Source organism: Odocoileus virginianus, chromosome 31 (assembly GCF_023699985.2).
Source record: "Odocoileus virginianus isolate 20LAN1187 ecotype Illinois chromosome 31, Ovbor_1.2, whole genome shotgun sequence".
NCBI classification, from domain to species: Eukaryota; Metazoa; Chordata; class Mammalia; order Artiodactyla; family Cervidae; genus Odocoileus; species Odocoileus virginianus.
Genome location: NC_069704.1, coordinates 6,452,811 through 6,477,492, shown reverse-complemented (window position 1 = coordinate 6,477,492; position 24,682 = coordinate 6,452,811). Strand labels below are relative to the sequence as shown.

General features: G+C 46.7%; 1 protein-coding gene across 9 annotated transcripts in view; it reads right to left on the bottom strand.

Moving 5' to 3' along the window:
* Nucleotides 1-24,682, bottom strand: part of ASTN2 (astrotactin 2) — a 996,620-nt gene that overhangs the window by 405,500 nt on the left and 566,438 nt on the right. The window lies entirely within an intron of this gene.

Below are 24,682 nucleotides of genomic sequence, written 5' to 3'. Positions count from 1 at the left end.
GTGTCCATCAGCAGATGAACGACTAAAGTAGTTGCAGCATATATACATGATGGAACACCACTCAGTCATAAAAAGAATGAAATAATGCCATTTATAGTAACATGGATGGGCCTAGAGACTGTCATACCTAGTGAAGTAAGTCAAGCAGAGAAATACAAATGTCGTATGGTATCACTTCTGAAATCCAGAAAAAATAAAAATAAAAATGAACTTATTCACAAGACAGAAACAAACTCACAGATGTGGAAAATAAACTTATGGTTACCAAAGGGGAAAGCGGGGGTAGGGATAAATTAGGAATATGAGATTAACAGATACACACCACGACATATAAAATAAATGGCAAGGATTCACTATAGTGTGTAGGGGCTATATTCATTATCATGTATTAATCTATAATGGAAAATAATCTGAAAATACATATGTATATATATAACTGAATCATTTTGTGGTACTCATGAAACTAACATAATACTGTAAATCAATTACAAATTCAATTGAAAAAAAAAAAAAGAAAGGTGAATCGTTCTGCTGACGGCCACCAGCCTGTAACGTGGCAGAGTTAAAAGTCTGTGCCCACCTCCGTCTGAGTCCAAAGAGGAAGTTCCTCCTACTACACAGCTCTTATCTTGCATTATACATGTTTCTACAGGTTCCAGACATCCCCACAGCAACTCTGTAAAATGGGCACATTCCTAGTGTTCCAACTTTGCAGAGATAAATTGAAACTATGGGAGGGGTGGCACTCACCCCAAATTACACAGCCTATAAACAGCAGAGCCAAGACACAAACATGGAACTCTCTGACCCTAGTACTATATTTTTCAGACTCTTGCCTACAAATCACACCATCAACACCAGTAGCATCAGCTGTTGTAAAGATGATAAGACTCTAGGCAAATGCATGCGTGAACCTCCCAAATGCGGTTCACAATAGAATAAGACTAGATACCATAATCCATGAATCTGCCAAAATTCTATGTGAGGAGAGATAAAAAATGCAAGTTTCTGGATGCTGCTTTCTGGGAAAAGGGCCCCCAAATAAGGACTATCCTAGCCCTGGCTGATCTATGGTGTGTTCATTACTTGCAAGAGACTTTATTAAAGCATCACCAGAGGCAGTAAAAAGAGGCACCATCTTCTTCCATGATGTATAACTCATGGAATCCAGAACTAAGAAAGAGGGGAGGTTACACATGTGTTGTACGAGGGGGCCGGTGAGCACCCCTAGTGATGTCTTTGGACCACACCCTTCAGCCTTTCTCCCAACCTTCCGCTCCTCAGGCTTGGAGCTCCAGGCTTCAGTCTCCCAGCTTCTTCCCTGACTCCAACCTTACCCTGTTCTGTTCCATTTTTCATCCTGACTGCCAGTGAACCTGTAAATTCCAGCTCTACCTAGATACCCTATGGGGCAATAGGTCTCCATTATTTCTAGAAGAAAAACTAAATTAGTTTCATTGGCATTCAAGGTCTTGCATAATCAGGTTCCCGCCTACCTGACTGGCTACATTTTACTTTGTCCTCATAGCCCCCATTCCATAGCCACAGCTTTCTTCTCATTCTCTAAACACACAATCTGAGGTCAGGTTCCCTGCGAACACATCCTGAGACAGAGCGCTGCTTATAGGAGGTTTATCGAGGTGCCCTCCTGGGACACAGGGAGCCAGCAGGGCGTGACTGGGCAGCGGGAGGCGGTCCTGCCATGTGGTTGATGCCACGTAGATCTGCCACCTCGGTGGTCGTGAGGGGAGCTCTGAGGCTGGAGTGGCCCTTTAAAGACATCCAGAATGGAGCCAAGGGACCCTGTCTCCTGCATCACCTCTGCGTCACCCCATCACCGGCTGCCACGTGGAAGGCTCTGCGTCACCCCATCACCGGCTACCACGTGGAAGGGGTGTCCTTGGGGGCAGCAGCTCCTTGTGGCCGAGGTAACGCCCAGTGAGGGACAGAGCTGTGAGCCTCAGCCACATCCCAGAGGATGGGCGGGTCAGCCCTGCAGAGGGGCTCTGAGTGCGGGGTGTACCTTTACCTTCCTGAATCCTCGACCACGCTCTTCTGCCTGGGATGCTCAGCTCCAACTTCTCTCCCCCACAGAATCCTAAGGATCCTTAAAACCATGTGAATTTATTCGTCCATTCATTCATCCTTATATTACACATGTTTTCTGAGTGCTGACTATGTACCGGGGGCCATTCTAGGTACTAGGAATACGGCACTGACACTGGACAAAGTCCTCACGTCCGATGAGCTCACTGTGACCTCCTTTGTGAAACCTTCTCTACATCCCCCAAACAGAATCATTTCCTTTTCGCATTGAGTCCATTGTTTAAGTCTATTATCTTATTGATCTTCATCACCAACTCCATAGATTCCCAAAGAGACTGTAAGCTTCTTGAGTGAAAGGCCCAAGGCTTAGTCATCCCTTTTATTATTATTTTTTCAATGTTTTATTTTATATTGGAGTACAGCTGGACTTCCCTTGTGGCTCAGCTGGTAAAGAATCCGCCTGCAATGCAGGTGACCTGGGTTTGATCTCTCGGTTGGGAAAATCCCCTGAAGGGAAAGGCTACCCACCCCAGTATTCTGGCCTGGAGAATTCCATGGACTGCAGTCCATGGGGTCGCAAAGAGTCCAACACAACTGAGCGACATGCACTCACTCACAGCTGATTAACGATGCTGTGACAGCTTCATATGGACAGCAAAGGGACTCAGCCACACACATACATTATTCATTCTCTCCGCAAACGACTCCCCAGTCCAGGCTGCACATTGCTATATTTAAAACGGATAAGCAACAAGGACCTACTGTACAGCACAAAAGCACGAATAACTCTGCTCAGTGATACAGAATCACTCCTCTTTAGCCCCCAGCACACAGCCTGGTAGGCACCTGTGCTAAGTAGATGTTTGGCAAGTGAAACAAAGCAGTTACCAGAAGGCAAGGACGCGACCACCGCCAATCAGTGGTTTTACCAAGATTATGTCCAAAGAGGACACTCCCCTGCCTAGCCCCAACTCTGGGTTTCCACCCTAAGTCCCTCATGCTCAGGGCTGTAGTAGGACAAAGAAGAATAAGCAAGGAGGAGAGCCGCCAGCTTATCTATCACTTCCCAACTTTGTACAGAGTGAGGTCAAGGTGGAAGGTGGATGGAGGGAGACAATTAACAGTCCCTGAACCCATGCTCTTGGGAGCCTCCCACTTCTGAATCATAGAGTTGGGAATCCCAGAAAGACATTAAGGGTATTAAAATATTAATATCCTTAGAGGAGGAAGAAGGATGATATGTGAGGGGAGGAGATAAAGACAGAGAGAGAGAATTAGAGAAAGTGTGAGAGCAAGAAAAGAGACAAACATGCAGAGAATCTGCTAGAAAGAAAGGAGAGAGGCTAAGAGGCAGAAATACAGTCATCCAGAGATGGATGGATGCCTGGATGGATGGATGAACTGACAAATGGATAGGTAAACAGAGAGAGAAGACAAGACACCCAGAGGACTGTCATGGAGACAGAGCTTAAGAGAGGATGCTGGAGGCTTGGGGGGGGGGGGGGGGTTGAGTAAAGAAAGACAAAATGCAGAGCTAGAGTAGGAGAAAGAAAGAGAGGGAGAAGGAGGAGTAAGAGACAGATTCAAAAAGGAAAAAACATCAAGGCAAGCAGAATAAATGTGTACGCGTGCTGAGATGGAGAGGAGGCGGGGAGGAGAGAAGAGGGAACAGTGGGCAGAGGGGGAAGGGGAAGGACTCAGGAAGACAGAGAATGAAGGGAAGAAAAAGACACTGCCTGAGTGGAAAGACCACACACACAGAGACAACAGCAGAGACAGACCGACCCAGAGAAACAAAGGAAGAGAGGAGAAAAACCAGCGAAAATTGTCACCTTCCAGTGGAACCTGGCAAACAGCTCAGGCTACACAAATAAGGAGGCGGTTAGCTTTTGAAAGGATTGATTCTGCATAAACATCAGTTACATCCGGGGAACATTATTTAAAACACAAAGCCCTGACCCAGGGGCTGTTACTGAGTTGAGAACAGCAATCCAATCGTGTCAGGCTGGGAAAATGAAGTATCAGAGCAGGGGCAGACGCTGGCATTTTCCTAAGTCAGGACCCAACTCCTCATGCCAGACGCTGAGTGCAGGATCTGGGGTCTGTGGGAGCTCAGAGCTGCCCCACTAGCCGGGCACAGAGGGATGGAGGGTTTAGCCCTGGAGGTGGAGGTGGACTGGGGTGACAGGGGCACTGGGGTGACAGGGGCAACCGGGTGGAGTCCCGGCTTTGTCAGAAACGGCCAGCATCACCCACATCATCTCCCTCCGCCATCAGCTCCTGAGCACCGAGCTAGGTTCTTTCTGGCACTGACTCCATAACCCGGAGGTATACATTTTACTCCACCTCCGCAGCCCAAGAAACCAGCTACTGGGGAGAGAAGGGACTTGTCCCGGGTCACACGGGGGTGAAGCAGCGAGGACAGGGTCTGCATGCACGGCTGCCTGACGTCAGGTCCCGAGCTTTCTCCAGGCCACGGCTCAGCTTGTGCAGCTTGCTCTGTGCCCTCGAGCAAGTCAGAGCTCTCCTAACAGTAAAGCTGGCAAAGATGTGTACCCATCCCTCTGGGTCTTACAGGAGGAAGAGTGGGAAGGGCAGAGGCTGGGCCACTCTTGCACACCTCCCAGCGCTGCCGGCTGACCTGGGTACATGCCACAGAAGCCTCGATCTGCACCGGAATAAAAGGGTAAACACCAGTGCATTGGTTTTCTAGAGCAGCCGTAGCAAGGACTACAGAACAGGCGACTTAAGACAACAGAAACATGTGCTGTCACAGTTCTGGAGATTGGGTGTCCCAAGTGAAGGTGTCAGCGGGCCGCACTTCCTCTCCAGACTCTAGGGCAGACCCCTTCTTGCCTCTTCACAGCTCCCTTCACAGCTCCCGGCAACCTTCGGCATCCCTCGGCTTGTGCCCGCATCACTCTAATCTCTGCCGTCATGGTCACATGGCCTCTTCCTCATGTCTGTCTCTTCCTCTCCTCACAGTGACACCATCCACTGGATTTACTGTCCACTCAGGTGGCGCTAGTGGTAAAGAAACCGCCTGCTAATGCACGAGACACAAAAGACGTGGGTTCGATCCCTGGGTTGGGAAGATCCTCTGGAGGAGGGCATGGCAACCCACTCCAGTATTCTGGCTTGGAGAATCCCATGGACAGAGGAGACTGATGGGCTACAGTTCATAGGGTTGCAAAGAGCTGACCATGATTAAAGTGACTTTGCATGCTGTGCGTGCACACACTAATCTATTATGACCTTATCTTAATTAAATCTGCAAAGACTCTATCTCCAGAAAGGTTCACATTCTGAGGTTCTGGGTGGACAAGAGTTTTGGGGGACACTACTCAACCCACAACTCACAGCTCAGAGACACGTCCTCAAGCTGAGTAGGCTAGCAGGACAGAGCCAAGACTATAATCCTGGCCTTTGGTCTTAATTCCAGTGCTACTGACTCCATACCAGTCCTCCCGACTCCAGGCTCTGCATGTCACACTATGCTATCTACAAAGCCCGTGAAAATGTAGAGAAAGGACCACGGTGAAGCCGTTTCTCCTTCATTTGAGAGGAGAAAAGACCAGCAATAATTAAGGACCTAACACACCCCAGGCAGAACAGAGGTTGGCAAACTTCTCCATACAGAAATCCACAGTCAACATCTTAGGCTTTACAAGCCATATGGCCTCTGTTCCAACTACTCAATTCTGCTTTTATAGTGCACAATCAGCCACAGAAAATATGCAACAATGATATGCAAAATGCAATGAATGAGCACGGCTATGTTTCAATAAGACTGTATTTACAAAAAGACACAGTAGGCTGAACCACCATCTCCTGTTTCACATGGGAAAACCCGCAGGTCGGTGTTGGAGTTAGGGTTTGAACCAAGGTATGTCCAACTCCAGAACACACATTCCTTCTCCTCTATGAAGTTTCTTCTGAACCTCACTCTTCTCATCTGTAAAATGGGAACAGCATCTTTCTAGCTCCCAACCATGTAGGATTATTGTGGGACTGATGCAATGAAAGGGTGCATAGGGCCATGTTTTCTAAAGTCTAAAATCCAATGCAAATCTATTTACTGTTCATTCATTCAAAAAATATTTCAGCACCTACTGCATGCCTGATACTGAGATGATGACTATTATTACTGTTTGAATTGTATACTTTATTTATATGTAATGCTGTTCCAACTGGTGGCTCAGCGGTAGAAGAATCCTCCTGCCATGTAGGAGGTGCAAAGATGCAGGTTTGATCCCTGGGTTGGGAAGATCCCCTGGGGGAAGAAATGGCAACCCACTCCAGTATTCTTGCCTGGAGAATTCCATGGAGAGAGGAGCATAGCAGGCTACAGTCCATGGGGTCCCAAAGAGTTGGACACAACTGAATGACTAAACAACAACAAATGCTTTTACAACCCCTACATTGCCTTTAATTTTAATTTTTTCAGCATTTTATCAGATGAATCTTAAAAGTTAATGAAAGAATAATATAACGAACACCCATACTTTTTGGATTCAATAGTTGTTAGCAATATGACAAATGCATATTATGTTTATGAAATTATAAGTCTATTAATTTACCTTCTGTGATCTCTATTAATATGCCTCTCCTTTGGTATCACTCTTCCTCTCTTTTGTCACCTATTAATTCCAGCCACTAAGATGTCTTGAAGCATCTCTCCAGTTCTAGCAATCTAATTTTTCTTTTTTTTTTACTGATAATACTGGTTTCAAAACAGTCCCCCAAGCCCTGCCAGGCTGAGTGAGGCTGCCATCCCCTCCCGAGCGGGTTGTGTGAGTGTGAAGCAGCACTTGGATTCCGTCTGCCCGAGTCGGCTGAGCCCAGCGCGGGGAGAGCGTGAGGCAGGCGGCTGGGAACAGGTGCGGACGCGGCCCCGTTACTAAGCATCAGGAAAGGTCGGTGTCACTCACAGGGAGGTGCGGATGGAGGACTCCGGGCCCAGGAGGTGACAAGCCCCCCACGGGTACAGACTAATCCTTCTCTGATGACACCAGGCAACCTGTCTCCTGAGCTCCCAGAGAGTGCGGAGGTGAGGACAGGGCTTGTCAGGAATCAGGTCCCTCCTCCCCACCCCACGTGCGCCCTCACGGGGGTCAGGAGCAGCTGCGGGGCGCAGAGGACACGAGGCAGGCTCGTCTCCCAGCTTCAGTCACCATGGGACCTTGGGTGAGTCCTGTAAACCCCGAGCCTCCATTTTCCTATCTGAAAACCGGAGATACTAATACCTGGCTGGCTAGAGAGTTAGCCTGGAACATAAGGTAGATGATATATGCAAAATGTCTTACACACAGAAGGTGTCCAAAGGCCGGCAGAAATCAGCATCATCTGATTTCCTGTGAACTCTCAAGGACTGTAACTTGAGAATGTGTGAAGCTGAGTGCAGGAGAAGGAGCACTTGGGGCCTCATGGTGTCGATTCACTCAGATATGTTTGCTGATGTCTAATTTGGCCCTGGGCTGCCTCCCGGGCAAAATACAGGAATAGGTATGACATAGCCTGTGCGGGGGAGGAAGAGAAAAACAACCAAAAAAAGTAAACCTTGCAACGTAACTGGGGCCTTAGGACTATAAAAGAAGTCATTCCACCCACCCAGACCTTGGTAGTGAGCAGCCAGACAAGGCTTTTAGGAGGAGGTAATACTGAAGCTGAGACAAAAAGGCTGAGCAGAAACTAACCACGTGAAGGAGCGTGGTGTGAGATAAGGGTGTTCCGGGCAGACGGAACAGAATATGGGAAGGCCTAGCAGTAGCAGAGGGTATACCCTGCTTGGGGGAACTGCAAACGATGCAGGGAAGCTGAGTATCGAGGAGGAGGGGAGGTTGAGCAAAGGATGGCCCAGCAGAGGCTGCTGGGAGACAAGGCTGTCTGCGTGCCAGGCCTCGCCGATCCTGCACTTCATCCTGGGAGCTGCATCCACCAAAGGGCTCTAGAACCAGATCCTGCTTTTACTGAGACTGATAACACAGACTGCGATTTTAGGTAAATCATTACGGCAACAACAAAACAGTAATAATAGTTCACGACTATTGAACACTCATAATATGCCAGGAAATGTTTCCAGCAGGACATGTGGCAGCCTACTTCATCATCATGAAAACACAGTGATGTAAATGATAGGATCATTCTCGTTTCCTAGAAGAAGGAACCAAGTTTCTGTTTTGAGGATTAGGGCTGTTTTGAGACCGGTTGAAGACTGTGTTAGGGACAGTGTTAGGACAGTGGCTGGCACATGGCAATGGCCTTATGAAGGTTAGGTGGTACAAGGCTTCTAGGCAGGGGTGGGCTGGTACAGGGAAGCAGATTGGGCTTTTTGAAAGTCAGAGCCTTTGAAAATGGGAACGCTGTCTCTTGAGGGCCTGCTCCTGCTGGCCGTGGCAGGAACGCAACCTGATGGGGATGGCCACTTTCGGGGATGGGGGAGAGGAGTCAGGCTTCCTGGGGAGGGCTGTGCAATACCACGGTGACAGTCACATCAATGGCTGTTCACCGAAAAAGTGAGGAGGAGGAGGAAGAGGAGGAGAGATGGATGAGGCCGCCCATCATCTGTATGGTTTGGGGGACAAAGAGAAAATGATTGTGAGTATCCATTGCCCATCTGTGAAATGGGGACAATGAAATTCAGCTTACAGGGACATAGTCAGGACTAATGAGATAGAAGATATAGAAGGTCCTCACCACAGTCAGGCTCAAACAGACGCCTTGATAAGGGGCTGCTGTATTTTGGAAATGCATTTGTTCATTTCAAAGATATTTACCCAGCACTCACCACCACAGGGGTTGGAGGTTAAGCCTTCAGAAAAGAGCAAGACAGAAAGGCTTTGCTCTCCTAGAACTTACAGCTCAGTTAATAAAACACAATCACCCTGCAAGTTCGTGTCTCTGTAGCTGTATACCTCTGTATCGTTGTTCAGTTGCTAAGCCGTGTCCAACTCTGTGACCCCATGCACGGAAGCACACCAGGTCTCCCTGTCCTTCACTGTCTCCTGGAGTTTGCTCAAATTCATGTCTACTGAGTCAGTGATGCTAACTAAACATCTCATCCTCTGCCGCCCTCTTCTCCTTTTGCCTTCCATCTTTCCCATCAGGAAAAGTATCAGGGTCTTTTCCAATGAGTTGGCTCTTTGCATCAGGGGACCCAAGTATTGTAGCTTCAGCTTCAGCATCAGTCTTTCCAATGAATAATCAGGGTTGGTTTCCTTTGGGATTCACTGGCTTAATTTCCTTGCAGTCCAAGGGACTATCAAGAGTCTTCTCCGGCACCATGATTAAAAAATGTCAATTCTCTGGTGCTCAGCTTTCTTTACGGTCCAACTCTCACATCCATATGTGACTGCTGGAAAAAATCATAGCTTGACTATACAGACCTTTGCCAGCAAAGTGATGTCTTTGCTTTTTAATATGCTGTCTAGGTTTGTCATAGCTTTTTCCTCAAGGAGCAAGGGTCTTTAAATTTTATGGCTGCAGTCACCGTCCTCAGTGATTTTGGAGCCCAAGAAAATAAAGCCTGTCACCATTTCCAATGTTTCCCCATCTATTTGCCATTAAGTGATGGCACTGGATTCCATGATCTTAGATTTTGAATGCTGAGTTTTAAGCCAGCTTCTTCACTCTCCTGCTTCACCTTCATCAAGATGCTCTCCTCACTTTCTGCCATCAGAGTGGTATCATCTGCATACCTGAGGTTGTTGTTTCTCCCAACAATCTTGATTCCAACTTATGATTCATCCAGCCTAGCATTTCACATGGTGTACTCTGCATATAAGTTAAATAAACAAGGTGACAATATACCTTGTCATGTGAGTGTTTAATCACTCAGTCTTGTCTGACTCTTTGTGACCCCGTGGACTGTAGCCTGTCAGGCTCCTCTGTCCATGGGGATTCTCCAGGCAAGAATATATACTGGAGTGGGTTGACATGCCCTCCTCCAGGGGATCTTCCTGACCCAGGGATCGAACCCAGGTCTCCTGCATCACAGGCAGTTTCTTTACCATCTGAGCCACCAGGGAAGCCCACAGCCTTGTCATGCTCTTTCCCCAATTTTCAGACAGTCTGTTGTTCCATGTCCAGTTCTAACTGCTGTTTCTTGACCCTCAGACAGGTTTCTCAGGAGGCAGATAAGGTAGTCTGGTACTCGCATCTCTTTCAGAATTTTCCACAGTTTATTATGATTCACAAAGTCAAAGGCTTTCATGTAGTCAGTGAAGCAGAAGTAGCGACTCCATGGACTGTAGCCCACCAGGCTCCTCTGTCCATGGAATTCTCCAGGGAAGAATTCTCCAGGAAAGAATACTGGAGTGGTTAGCCATTCTTTTCTCCAGGGACCTTCCTGATCCAGGGATCAAACCCGGGTCTCCTACATTGCAGGCAGATTCTTTGCTGTCTGAGCCACCAGGAAGACCCAGCTATATCTATAACTACATTCATATCTGTGTCAATATCATAATTAAAAATTATGATAGGAGCAAATATATATATATATATACAGGATACTATGAGAGCATATGGCAGACGGGTCCATTTAACCCAGGGAGTTGGGGGTGGGACTTGGGTGTCTGGGGAAGCAGATGTCCCCAGAGAGTGTCTGCCCCTGAAGTGACAGCAGCCAGCAGCCTGGAGAAGTTCTGTCATCCCTGGGCTTTCCCCCAGGGATCCAGGATAGTATGTGATTCCCCCTGCCCACCCCCCTCCAACACACACACTGACTTCAGAGTCCATCTGATCTCTGAGGCGACCCTTCTTTGACAAAAAGCCAGCGCCTCTGCCCTGTACTTGAGCTGACCGGCTCAGTCTTAGGAAGCCTCCTCCTCACTCAGCTTCACTCCCTTTCTCCCACCCCTTGCAAACGCTGCCATCATATTCAAAAGAAACCAAAAAGGTTCAGTGAGGATGCTGAGGCTTGATCTCAGAGGGAACCTCACTGAGGTGGGCTCCAGAGGAGGCGGGGGGCTGTGTTCTCCTGTTGCCTGGCGATGGGGGAAGACTCCAGTGACCAGAGAAGGCAGAGGGGCTGGCCTGAGAGGGGTCGGGGAAAGCCTCCCATTAGAGAGTAAATGGGGTGTGGGTCTTGCTCAGCCTTGTATTGCTGTGTGTCCCCACGTGACCCCCCGGCCCTCTCTGGGTCTCTATTTTGCATTTATACAATGACAGGATGAGCGCTAAGGGTCACTCCAGCTCAGACTTCTGGTAACCTTCCAAGAAAGAGAGGGTAGAAATGTAAGGATGGGGAAGGGAGGTGAGAAAATAACTATGGTTTCCATTGTATGGATGTAGCCAGTGTTTCCCTTGTTTTGTATCGAAGGAAATCAAGGGACTTATACAGCCAGCCTGGAAATTAGAAATAATTGTAACTGTGCTACCGGGAAGAAGCCCTGGGCTGACACCCAGACCCTGCCACTTATCAGCTGAGAAACAGCGCATTCCTCCTCTCGAGCCTCAGTTTCCCCATGAACAGATCATGGATAACAACCCCTAAGTCTCAGGCTACATGAGGGTGGCAGGAAGGGACAGGAGCGCCAGGAGGGGAGGGGCTCTGTCACGCTCCCTGCAGTCCCGTGCCTGGAACGCGGTGCGGGTACCACCCAGATTTTTACTGGACAAGATGAATGAATGAGTGAATGAATGGATGTGAATGTAGGTAAACCACTTCATGGATACACTCACTTTATTTTTGTGATTCTCATTAACAAAAGCCTGTTTTTCAGGCTGAAACCCTGAAAGTTACTCAAGCTGAGAAAACAAGCGTTCTTAACCCAACCTGTAACTCTTTTGTCAGTCTAGAGAAGCATATGGGCCATCTTTGAATAATGTTTTTAAACGCATAAGATCAAATGCAAAAAGCATAACACAAGAAACCACTTATCATAACACTTTTTAAAAAAGCCAACAGGCATATAATAATATATATGCTTCTTTATTGACACAATAAATAAAAAGATCTAGTAAAAGATGTAATAACAACTGTAAATGGGAAGCAGTGAAGAGAATAACTATCTTTTAAGACATTTGCAACAAATGGAACAACAAACGAAGGATGATATAAAACTACGTGATTTCTATTGCCAAAAAAGCCACAGGTGCTATTAACACACCCATGTCTGCAATAGAAGGAAATGCCAAATTTCAGTAAGAAGTTGGTGAGAGTGAAAATGTATTATTAGGGAATTTCAAACCAGCAAAGACTCCAGGTTGGGAGCCTCAGTCTGGACTTGGAAGGAGAAAGCTTCTCTGAATATCTGTCCGTCTGTGAATATAACCAAAAGCTTGGGTGCAGATAAGAAGAGACAGGAAATTAAAATCCAGCTATGATCACACCAAAATCATCCCTTCATGGAAGGGCATATGCGGTGTGGGGAAAGGCGGACAGACGCCGGTTTTAGAAAAAGAAAATTTTAAACTCATAAGGATATGTGCTCACCAACCCCCCACCAACCTCCCTCTGTGAACTTCAGTTTTCTTCTCCGTAAATGCATCATCGTGATGTTGGGTGACAGAGGACGAGATGGCTGGATGGCATCATCGACTCAATGGACGTGAGTTTGAGCAAACTCTGGGAGATGGTGAAAGACAAAGAAGCCTGGCGTGATGCGGTCCATGGGACCGCCAAGAGTTGGACATGACCTAGTGACTGAACAACGACAACAGTTCCCTCAGTGCCTGGGAGACTGGGTGAAATGAACGAGGCAGTACACTTTGCACAGAGATGCAAGCGTGACCCCTCAACACCCCCATCCTATACCTCCCCGGGTGAGACACGACTTGCAGTCACTCACACTTAGAGCTGCTGGGCATCCACAGCAGGGTGCATGGCCCCGTGCCCGAGAGCCTACTAGGTACCAGGCCATCTGCTAGATATTCAGCACTCAGAGGTGCCCAGATAAAGCCCCGCCCCCAAGAAGTTCACAGCTTCGGCCAGAGGCAACAAGATTTATGAAGCTGAGTGAATGCCTACAACATCAGTTCAGTTCAGTCGCTCAGTTGTGTCTGACTCCTTGTGACCCCATGAACCACAGCACGCCAGGCTTCCCTGTCCATCACCAACTCCCGGAGTCTACCCAAACCCATGTCCATTGAGTAGGTGATGCCATCCAACCATCTCATCCTCTGTTGTCCCCTTCTCCTCCTGCCCTTAATCTATCCCAGCATCAGGGTCTTTTCCAATGAGTCATCTCTTCACATCAGGTAGCCAAAGTATTGGAGTTTCAGCTTCAACATCAGTCCTTCCAATGAACACCCAGGACTGATCTCCTTTAGGATGGACTGGTTGGATCTCCTTGCAGTCCAAGGGCCTACAACACAGATGCATAAAAATGCGAGAGATCCCCAAGAGTATGCAATGAATTCTTCCTGGGCTGCTTGGGGAAGGATTCTTGGAGGAGGTAGCAATATGTTGACTCTTGAAGGAAGAGGGGGACAAGGATGCTGGGGGCGTTGGGGGGGTGGGGAGGAAGGGCAGAAGAAATGAGAAGGCAGATAGGTGTCAGAGGACAGAACAATCAGAGTAGCTAAAATATGGAAGAGAGAAGCATTGGGGAAATAGGCAGCAAGCCCATTGGTAAAGGTGAGGGGTGGGTAGAAAGCAAGTCAGCGCTCAGCAGGCTGTGCTGTGTGTATGTCATGTTGTTCTTTAGTCGCTAATTCATGTCTGATGCTTTTGTGACCCCATGGACTATAGCTATTATTTGCCAAAAAAGGTCCGTCTAGACAAGGCTATGGTTTTTCCAGTAGTCATGTATGGATGTGAGAGCTGGACTATAATGAAAGCTGAGCACCAAAGAATTGATGCTTTTGAACTGTGCTATTGGAGAAGACTTTTGAAAGTCCCTCGGACTACAGGGAGATCCAACCAGTCCATCCTAGAGGAGATCACTCCTGGGTGTTTATTGGAAGGACTGATGTTGAAGCTGAAACGCCAATACTTTGGGCACCTGAAGTGAAGAACTGAAATTCTAGTTTGTGTTGGTAATGTGGAAAATACCAAAATCGGGGTGCAGAGCAAGGATGCCATTATCATGAGTTTCAGAATGGGAAGCTTATACAGGTTCAGGTTCACCTGAAGAAGGCGTATGTTTAGGTGAAACATGATACATACAGATAATTGGGTGTTATACTGGAAAACAAAATGGAGAACTTGAATCACAAAATAAACACTTGATGCTGGAAAGAAAAAAAAAAAAGAACTGACTCATTTGAAAAGACCCTGATGCAAAGAGTTGAACGCGACTGAGCGACTGAACTGAACTGGACTAGACCCTGCCAGGCTCCTGTCTGTGGGATTTCCCAGGCAAGAATACTAGAGTGGGTTGCCATTTCCTTCTCCAAGGTAGCTTCCCCACCCAGGGATGGAACTTGAATCTCCTGCACTGGCAGGCAGATTCTTTACTACTGAGCCACCAGGAAAGCCCATGTGTATATTATAGACCATCTCAAATTTAATCTCATTAGGCAGGTCTTACTAGCCCATTTGAAAGATGAGACAACTAGGAATCCAACTGTGTGCCAAAGCCCATATTCTACCCCTGTGTGGCACCAATGCCACGTGTTGAACACCGTGCTCCCTAAAACTCCACCCAAGTCGGAATCAGGGAACAAAATGCGTTAGGAACAGGACTCTGGCGATTGGGGGTGTTGTTTCCCCAATCCTCACCTGTTTTCCTTGCCTTGTACATTCCACCTCCTCCTCCTCTGATCCTGGCAGTTCAGCCGCCAGTCTGCAGGGCTCCCTGGGTGATGCTGAACAGAGGGAGTATGGGGTGACAACGGTGACTCCGGACAGCTCTGCAGACAGCTGCCAACCACAGCCAGGCTGAGCTGGGCCCTGGGCGCTTCTCTCCTGCCTGCCCCATGCCCACCATGCTGGGGCCTCAGCTTCCGGCTGCTGGCCGAGCCTCTGCCATGTGTTGGCATGTGGTTCCCTGGGCCAGCTCAGGGGTGGGAGTGAAGGAGCCCCTTCCTCACTTCCAAGGACCCAGCCAGTGGCCTGTAGTGGATCTTAGAGACGAAGACTCACCAACTATTGCTTTGATATGGGGAGAAGCTTCTGGGAAGTGTTTGGAGGAATAGGGGTAGGCAGCAACTTTCTTTCCCAACCTCAATAGCTTCTCCTTATCCAGGGCAGGTTAGACACTCTGCGGACAATTGTCTTTGAAGATTCGTTCTCTCTTTCATCCAAGCCAAATTAAGCACATTCTCCATGGCCTCATTACATACTGAGTATGTGTCATTTTTACTAATCATAGAGTAATAACCAAGGCACTGAATTCTCTACCTGCATTATCTCAGGCAAGTATGTGTTAATTGCTCAGTCATGTCTAACTCTTTGCGACTCCACAGTCTATAACCCACCAGGTTCCTCTGTCCATGGAATCCTCCAGGCAAGAATACTAGAGTGGGTTGCCACGCCCTTCTCCAGGGGATCTTCCTGACCCAGAGATCAAACCTGGGTCTCCTGCATTGCAGGCAGATTCTTTACCATCTGAGGCACCAGGGAAGCCTATCTCATGAAGTATTCATAGTAATTCTGCAAGAGAAGGCTGTGCAAATCCATTGTACAGAATTTTAAGAAACTGACGCTAATAGGGGTACAGACATTCACCTTCAACTCATTCCATGAGCTAAATGTCTATGGCCCTTCTCTGAAAGAGACACAGTGGAAAGCCCAGGACTTGCTTCGAGAAAGATATGATGGATGTTTGAGCAGAAAAGGAAGGAGGAAGGAAAGGAGAGCTGGAGGAGAGAGGGGAAGGGAGGAGAAGAGCCAAGTTTTATTTTTCCCACTAGACTGTGAGTTTTTAAGGCAGGGATCTCTGTAGTTCCATTCCTAATACAATGACATTTAATAGAAGGTGACACATACTGAATCAGTCCTGAATATTCATTGGAAGGACTGACGGTAAAGCTGAAACTCCAGTAATTTGGCCACCTGATTCGAAGAACTGACTCATTTGAAAAGACCCTGATGCTGGGAAAGATTGAAGGCAGGAGGAGAGGGGGATGACAGAGGATGAGATGGTTGGATGACATCACCGACTCGACAGACATGAGTTTGAGTAAGCTCAGGGAGTTGGTGATGGACAGGGAAGCCTGGCGTGCTGCAGTCCATGGGGTCGCAAAGAGTCGGACAGGACTGAGCCACTGAACTGAACTGACACATACTTACTGAATATTTAAATAAATGGACAGATGTATAAACAAACATGAGCAAACTCACTGAGGAATTAATGAGAGAATGAATGTCACTGAGCCAATTTCCTGGTAAATTGGTCCTTAAATGAATCTGAGCTTTCAAGAGAGCTGAAGGCCCCATCTTCTTGATGGTCCTCTTGTGGGATTAGAGTAACACAGTTTGAGGAGGAACTGAGAACACAGAAATGAAGACCAATGTGAAACCCTCTGCCCACTAAGACCCCACGGCATGTGCTGTTGTTCCATGGGTATAAATTTTCAGTTATGCCACATGGCTAAGTTCTAGAGATCCACTGCACTACATAGCACCTGTCGTTAACAACAAGCAACTGTGCAATTAAAACCTTTGTTAATGAGGTAGATCTCTGGGACTTCCCTGGTGGTCCAGTGGCTAAGATTCTGTACTTCCAATGCAGGGAACCCGGGTTTAATGCCTGGTCAGGGAACTAGATCCCAGAAACCACAATGAAGATTAAAGATCCTGCCACAACCAAGACCCACTGCAGCCAAGTAAATAAACTTTTTAAAAAAGATGGCAGACCTCTGGTTAAAGTATGCTTACCACAAACTGGTCAACCAACAAACCAACTAAAGGATCAGGAGGAAATTTTTAGAGGTGACGGATATGTTTATCTTTAATGGAGTGATGGTTTCTTGAGTATGTGCATATGTGCACATATTTGCACATATGTGCAAACTCATCAAATTGTATACATTAAAGAGGTGTTTTTGTTTGTGTGGTTTTTTTTTTTTTTGCATGTCAATCATACCTCAATACAGGTGTTAATCACTAAAACAGAAAGATTCCTTGTAATCCCGAGCCACTGAAAAGGTCATGGTGTTCCCAGACCTCACTTTCGTGAGAGCAGCCTCCAGCCCTTATATTCCTCAGCATAGCTGTCCTCTTGGGTGGTTTCCAGGAAGAGTCCTCATGCCTCGATCACCTCCTGACCATAGACAGTCACAGCTCTGCGCCCTCTGGGCCTCTGGATCTGGTGGTTCCATGTGGCAGGCACGCCGACGGGGAGGAACTCATTAAAGTCCCAGTAAGTGAATGGGCTCGGCCCTTTGGGAAAGATGAGATCACAGGGGCACCCTGAGAACTAGACGACCCTATCAAGTCCCTTAAACCTTCCTGACTACAATGGCCAAGAGGTGGAAAAGCACTGAACTTCACTTTCACTTTTCACTTTCATGCATTGGAGAAGGAAATGGCAACCCTCCAGTGTTCTTGCCTGGGGCATCCCAGGGACGGGGGAGCCTGGTGGACTGCCGTCTACGGGGTCGCACAGAGTCGCAGCAGCAGGTCACTGTACCTTTTAGAATCCACATGTAAGTGACAATCATGCAGAAGACAAACCCTCAGATACAGAGAACAAACAAGTGGTTACTAGCAGCAGCGGGGGAGCAGGGGGTACAGACTGTTGGGGGTCAGATGGGCCCCCAAGAGTGTATGACACAACATGGGGAATATAGCCAACATTTTGAAATAACTGTAGATGGAAAGTAACCCTTCAAATGTGTATAAAAATAACATTTTCAAATTTAAAAAAAAGCAAAAATAATAGTAATAAAACACACACACACACACACACACTAAGAATTTGGAGACTTAGATTCCCAGTTGGTTCTGTTGCTTTCTGACTCTGATCATGGGAAAGCTCCTCCCACTCTTTGGGCCTCAGTTTCCGTCTGTGAAGAGAGGGCTGGACTTAACGCTCCTCCGGAAGTCACTCGAGCCCCCTGAGGGAGAGGGCTGGGGGCACCCCGGCGCCCTGTGCTGCAGCAGAGATGGGGGGATGTCTCCCGATTCTCTAGGCTGGCGGAGGGGCTCCTGCCACCTAAGAACCAGGCCGGGGAGGTTTCCCAGGAGATGTCCAGGAGGCGCAGGTCTCCCGCCCACAGCTGGGCAGGGCCTGCCCCTACCCTGCCCTCGCCCCTCATCCAGGCCACACGGCTGAGCCGCACTGTGTACCACCTGGCTGGTGGAGATGGTGTTCAAAGACCTCTCATTTCCATGGAGAGGCCCTACCAACCCACTGGGAGAGGAACTAACGGCAGAACTGCCAAGTTAGCATCAGCAAGCACAGGGTTCATTGTTCTAAGGGTTCCTTGCCTGCAGGCAGCGCTGTATCATTCACAGAGTGATGTCTCACACATCATCTTGCTGGACCATCACAGTGGTCCTTGCTTTGCGGTTTTCATTTAACAGATGAACTGAGCCCCTGTGAGACAGAATGCCCTGCTTAAAGTCAGATCCCTCAATTTCTGGGCAGTATCCATGGCTTGTAGTGTTCAGGGAGGGCTTCCTGGAGGAGAGAGGTTTTGAGCTGAGCCTTGAGTGTGGCTGGAGGAGGAAGAGTTTGTATCCAGGGTAATGTGTGCGCGCAGGGGAGGAGACGATAAGCCCATGAAGGGAAAGGAAGCCTGGAGAATGCAATTCTACCCCGTAATGTAGGGAAAATCTATCCTATAACATAGCTGCTGGGAGGAGATAACATTCCAAGCATTGTTAGAACAAAGGAACAAAAGAAATGTGGAAAGAGAACAATTTGAGTCATCAGTAAGAATTCCGGATGCCAGTGAGAGAACTGTGAGCTAGAGTCCCAGCTCTGGCTGGAAGCTTCGCTGTGTGACCTCAGGAGAATCAATTGGTCGCCCTGAGCTTGGCTTCCTTACTGATCAGATGGAGATGATAGCACCTCCCTCTTAGGACAGAGATGAAAATGAAATGAGACAAACCACCTATAGCACCGCATGCTTCCCGGCACCAACGTGAGTCCAGCTGTTGTGAAGTCCCTCTTACCATCTTTCTTAGCACCGGGGGGCCTGCTGTCCCTGGCACGGTGGTTAGAAGGTTAGAAGAAAATTCCTTTTTTCAAGAGACTTCAGCTTCTGCAGAACGCAAAGCACTTCCACCAGCCTACAAACAATGACTTTATAAAATGTAAATTCCAGGCAAGAAAAGCCTGTGTCCAGTCTGTCGGCTACTTATCAAAAAATAAAGTAGTGGATAGTGAGTTATGGTAATTAAACACTAGTTAATTCAGTTACTAAAAAGAACTATTGCCACTTTGAAGCATCAAGGTTATCTGTGGCACAGTGTAATAAATGGGGTTTCTATGTGGTGGAAATCACTAGGTAACTGCCTGCTGATCATCCGTAATTACAAGACTGTTAGCTATGCAAAGCCCGAAACAACGATTTCTCATTTTTTTAGGATCAACAAAATAAGCATCCATCTATCTGTTCATCCACCCACCCATCCATCCATCCACCCACCCATACATCCATCATTTCATCCACCCATCCATCCATCATTTCATCCACCCATCCGTTACAAAGATACTTGCTGGGCACCGGCTACACCCTCTCCTGTGATATGAAGAGTCAGAAATACAGATAAGACTCAGTCATGGTTTGTCATTATTGTTGTTAGTTGCTAAGTCATGTCCAACTCTTTTGCAACCCATGGACTGTAGCCCACCAGACTCTTCTGTCCATGGGATTTTCCAGGCAAGAACACTGGAGTGGGCTGCCATTTCCTTCTCCAGGGGATCATCTCAATCCAGGGATTGAAACTGTGTCTCCTGCATTGGGAGGTGGGTTGTTTACCACTGAGCCACCTGGGAAGCCCCTAAGTCATATTCTGCTGCCCTCCAAAAACACAGTAATCTTGAAGAGCCGAGAAGACAGGGAAAAAGGTCTATGGGAAGTCGGAAGGGGAGGAGAAGCCAGAAGGGGAAGTCAGTTTGGGATGAGAGGAGTGTGTGGAAGTTGGGTGTGTAGATGAAGAGATACACCTTTTTGAATCTTTGGAATTTCTGAATTGTGTCCATGTATATAGTTTTTCAAAAAATAAATAGATATTTTATTTAAAAAATAGGTAAGTGAGAACTGGAGAAAGGAAGAGGAGGAGAAAAGAAGAGGAAGAGAAAAATATGGCCTGAAAATAGGTCATTAAAATTGAGCCTGCACCATGAGTTACAAGGAAAAAATGCAATTGGTTTCAAAGAAAATGGGGTTGAAGAAATGAAAACTTTAAATGCCAACTATTGTCCCGAATGAATCTGACATGGATATGAGCCTGAGCAAACTCCAGAAGTTAGTGGAGGGCAGAGGAGCCTGGCATGCTACAGCCCATGGGGTCACAAAGAGTCGATACAGCTTAGAGATTGAAGAGCAATGATTCTCCTGAAGCTCACCTATGTCTTCACTTACATTTGCCTGACAAGAAGGCAATGGTTCCCACCAGTCAAACTGGCAGATAATTTTGTCAAATGATAATTCTCAGTGCTGGAAGGGCAAAGTGAAATGATTCTCTCCCTATTCTACTTGTGTTGGTATAAATCGCCAACACCTATGGAGGGCAATTTGGCAAAATATATGAAAACTTCTGAAGTGTTCATACAGTTTGACCTAGTGATTATAGTAGCATATTGTAAAGAAAAAAGAACAACCAGGTAAAGGAAGATGCTCAAAAATGTTCATCATAGTATCATCAATAATGGGGTGAAAAGTGAGAATGATCAAAATAGCCAACAGTGACAGTATGATCCATTCATTCAATAAGATATAAGGGGAAAATGTAAAACTATAATTTCTAGTTTGTAGTTAGTGTATGGGAAAACTTTATAACATTAGTTTCCCCCAAATCAAGAAAACATCACGTATAAACAAATATAAACAAATAACTGTTGAATGTCTACTAACTATCACGTACTGGCAGTTTAGACAAACGCAACAAAATGGGTTCTTTCTGTCCAAAGAATGGGAAGGCTCTGGGTGGCACTCTTCAGGGATAATGTGGTAGCTGTGGGCTTCTCCTTCCTGGGTTTTTCCTGTTGTCTCTCCTTTCTCAGGATCTGGGTGGACATACAACTGTAGGCAGCAAGGAGCCACAGACGTGCTGTCAGAGAGATGTACAGCATAGGAGAAGATGCAATTACCGCCCACGGGCCTGCACCGCCTGTTTTATTCTAGACAGGGCCACTATTTGGCCTGCTGGGCTGAGTGGAGAGAACAGAAAGAGTGTGGGGGAGGAAGCAGGTGGAGACCGTGCTTACCCGCGAGTCCCATGGACCGTGAAGCAATCAAGTGCAGACAGTGTACAGACAGGTGGAGGAACTGACTTCTGCAAACTGCGTTTTTGTTTTTGGTAGAGGAAAGACTTTGCTCTTTTAGAAATATGAAAAAATATATAGTGAGGATCTATTATATTGGCATTGGTCTACGTGTAGCAAAGACTGTGGTGTATACAAAAAAGAGATCCTTCTCTCATGGCATTTATATTCTACTAGGGAGAAAACTGCAAACAAAAAAGGATTAAAGAGTTAAATGGCTGAAGTGTTAGACAGTTACTGTAACAGAAGGGGGCTAAGGAGTGTTGGGGTGTGCTGGTTTACTAAGATGCTAGAAAAGGCTTGTGGAGTCATGGAGATAATCAATGGAGTAATGAATGCAGAGTGATGTAGAGCATGTGGGTTAGAGGAAGTTCTCAAGAAACTACTGCTGTGGTGTTATTGTCAATTACATTCTAAATTCTTTCTCTGACTGTGGGGACAGTGATGCCTATTTCATAAGATTGCTGAAAAAATTAAATTTGGAAACACATAAAAATAAATTTACATGATGAATTCAACAGAGGATTATCGGGAGCCAGTCATGTTTCAGGCGAGACTGGCATAAACATAAATGCACAGGATAAAGTCAGAGTGGTAAGCGAAGGAAGGAAAAGAAGGCAGGGGCTGAGATAAAGATTACTAGGGGGAGAGAAAGGACCTCTAAGGTTTGAGGAGATGACCTTTGAGCAGAAGCAGAATTAAAAAGTGCTGGAGAGAAGAGGTTTGGGGAAAGCATGTCAGAAGGGGAGGAAACAGCAGGAACAAAGGTACAGAGGCAGCCGTGGAGCTGGCCCTGCAAGATAGCCAAGATGTAGAAGCAACCTAGATGTCCATCAGTAGATGAATGGATAAAGAAAATGTGGTGCATACAGACAATGGAATATTACTCAGCCATAAAAGAATCTATCTGAGTCAGTGGTCATGAAGCAGATGAACCTAGAGCCTGTTATACCAAGTGAAGTAAGTCAGAAGAGGAAGAAAAAGACTGTATATTAACTCATATATATGAACCTAGAGAAATGGTGCTCATGAACCTATTTTCAGGGAAAGAACAGAGACACAGATGTAGAGAATGGACTGGTGGACACAGATAGGGTAAGGGGAGGGTGGGATGGATGGAGAAAGTAGCTCTGACATTTATACATTATCTTCTGTAAAACAGACACCCGGTGGGAAGTTGCTATTAATATATAACACAGAAGTCCAGCCTCACAGTCTGTGATGACCTGGAGGAGTGGGATGGGGTGAGGAGGGAGGCTTAAGAGAGGGGAGATACATGTATAATCATGGCTGATTCCAGCCACTATACAGCAGAAACCAACACAACAGTGTAAAGCAATTTTCCTCCAATTAAAAATAAATTAGAAAAAAAAGAAGCAGCAGGGCCAGTGGGTGGTGGAGGTGACAAGGGTCTGGGGTTGAATTATGGATCCGCAGCAAAGGTGCTGCAGGGTTCTAAAGAGGAGCACGTGATCTGATTTACAACTTAAAAGCTGCCGTATGGTGTGGCCAAAAAACCTTTTTTTAATAAATAAATAAATAAAGGGGGGTTTTCCTTGGTGGTCCATTGGTAACGAATCCATGTTTCTAATGCAGGGGGTGTGGGTTCGATCCCAGGTCAGGCAACTGAGAGCCCACAGGACACACAGCACAGTCACAAATAAATAAATTAATTAAAAGAAAAAAAACCAACCGTAACGACACAGAGTGGTCAGAGTTATGTATTTTCTTCTTTTAATTTATTATTTTTTGACTGTGCTGTGGCATACGTAAAGGATGTGACACATGCAAAAATCAGCATATTCATTGCACTCCTATTACGTGTAGGCTGCTGGATCTAACAGTGTAGGTAGGGACAGACACCATTCCTTGTCCTCAGGGACCTTCTGCTGATTTCACTGGCACAGTGTAGATATTTAATAAATGATCACCTGATATGAACTAATATATAATACATTACACCGCAGTATGGTATATGGATAACACAGCATTCACATTGTCATCTTTCTTGCCCCTAGAGTGACAGTGATAAAATTCACCAGTGGCGGAGTCTTCAGAAGGGAGCAGCAAAAGGAAAAATACAGAAAAAACAGGAAGGCAGAAATAAACAAGAGGGAGCAGGGCCGGTGCCTTTTCTCACCGCTGTAGCTCTGCACGTGTGCCTAGAACCTTCCTCTCACTGGACGGGCGGGTTCCCCTGCTCCCACCCCAGGGCGCAGCTCACTCTTCACCTTCCTGAGCCCAGAAGCTCTCCCCCCGGCTGTGCCACTTGGGCTGAATTGCTGTCCACCCTCCTGAGTCGCAGATCCACCTCTCCCAAGGCACCTCACAGGGCACAAAAATACGAGGTTTGGTCACGACACTCATTCCTCTCATTTACTTGTATGGGCTCAGAGATGAATGCAGGGCCTGATGTGCCTGGAGTAATAAACATTTGCAGAAGAGAGGGAGGGAGGCAGGGAAGGAGCAAGAGAAGCAAGGAAGTGGGGAGAAAGAAAGGAATCCAAGTCATTCCCTCTGTTCTAGGCAACGCTAAATCTCACTGCAACCAGCGAGTGCTGAGCTTATTGATCAACATTTCCGAGGTATTGAACTGAGTTTCTATTGACAGAAATAACTACCAACCAGGCTAGAGAGAGAGAGAAATGTGCTGACAGCCAGCAAATCATAGCCCTGGTATCAGAGAGCCTGTCTGTGCCGAGGGGGACGATCATTAATTTCCTGTTCCTTCACAGTTACATTTCTTGGGCTGACTGACAAGTTCATTTTAGGGATTCATCAGGCCCTTTATAAATAAACTCCCTTCTTATTCCATGTTTCTAACTGCACCTGCCACCCAGATGATTGGCTGCCTGCGACTCACATAAACATTTCAAATTGCTAGCAAGAGCTCAACATGGTAGTTAAAGGAAATCTTTCCGATTCTGTATTATATAATCAAGAGAGCTCCATTCCCCTGGCTTAGGCACCTCTATTTCCTACACAGGACTGAAGAAGATTTCATTCATCGCTTTCCTGCCCACCCCACACCTTTAAATAAATGATACCCAAGCATTTAGTTATACAGTGGTTGGTTGGCATGCAGACCTTAAAATTAAGTCCCCTGGAAAAGCTGCGTGACCCTGAGGAGGGCACTTAACCTCTCTGAGCTTGTTTTCTTGCCCGAAACATGTGATGTATTGTGAATGACCCTGCCACTAAAGAAGACAAGAGTTAACAGAACTGAGCGTGCTTAACGCTCGGGAGAGGAGAAACAAACTTGTAATCTTACCTCGTTAAGTCTCATAAGGAGTCCCAGGATCGCTATCTCT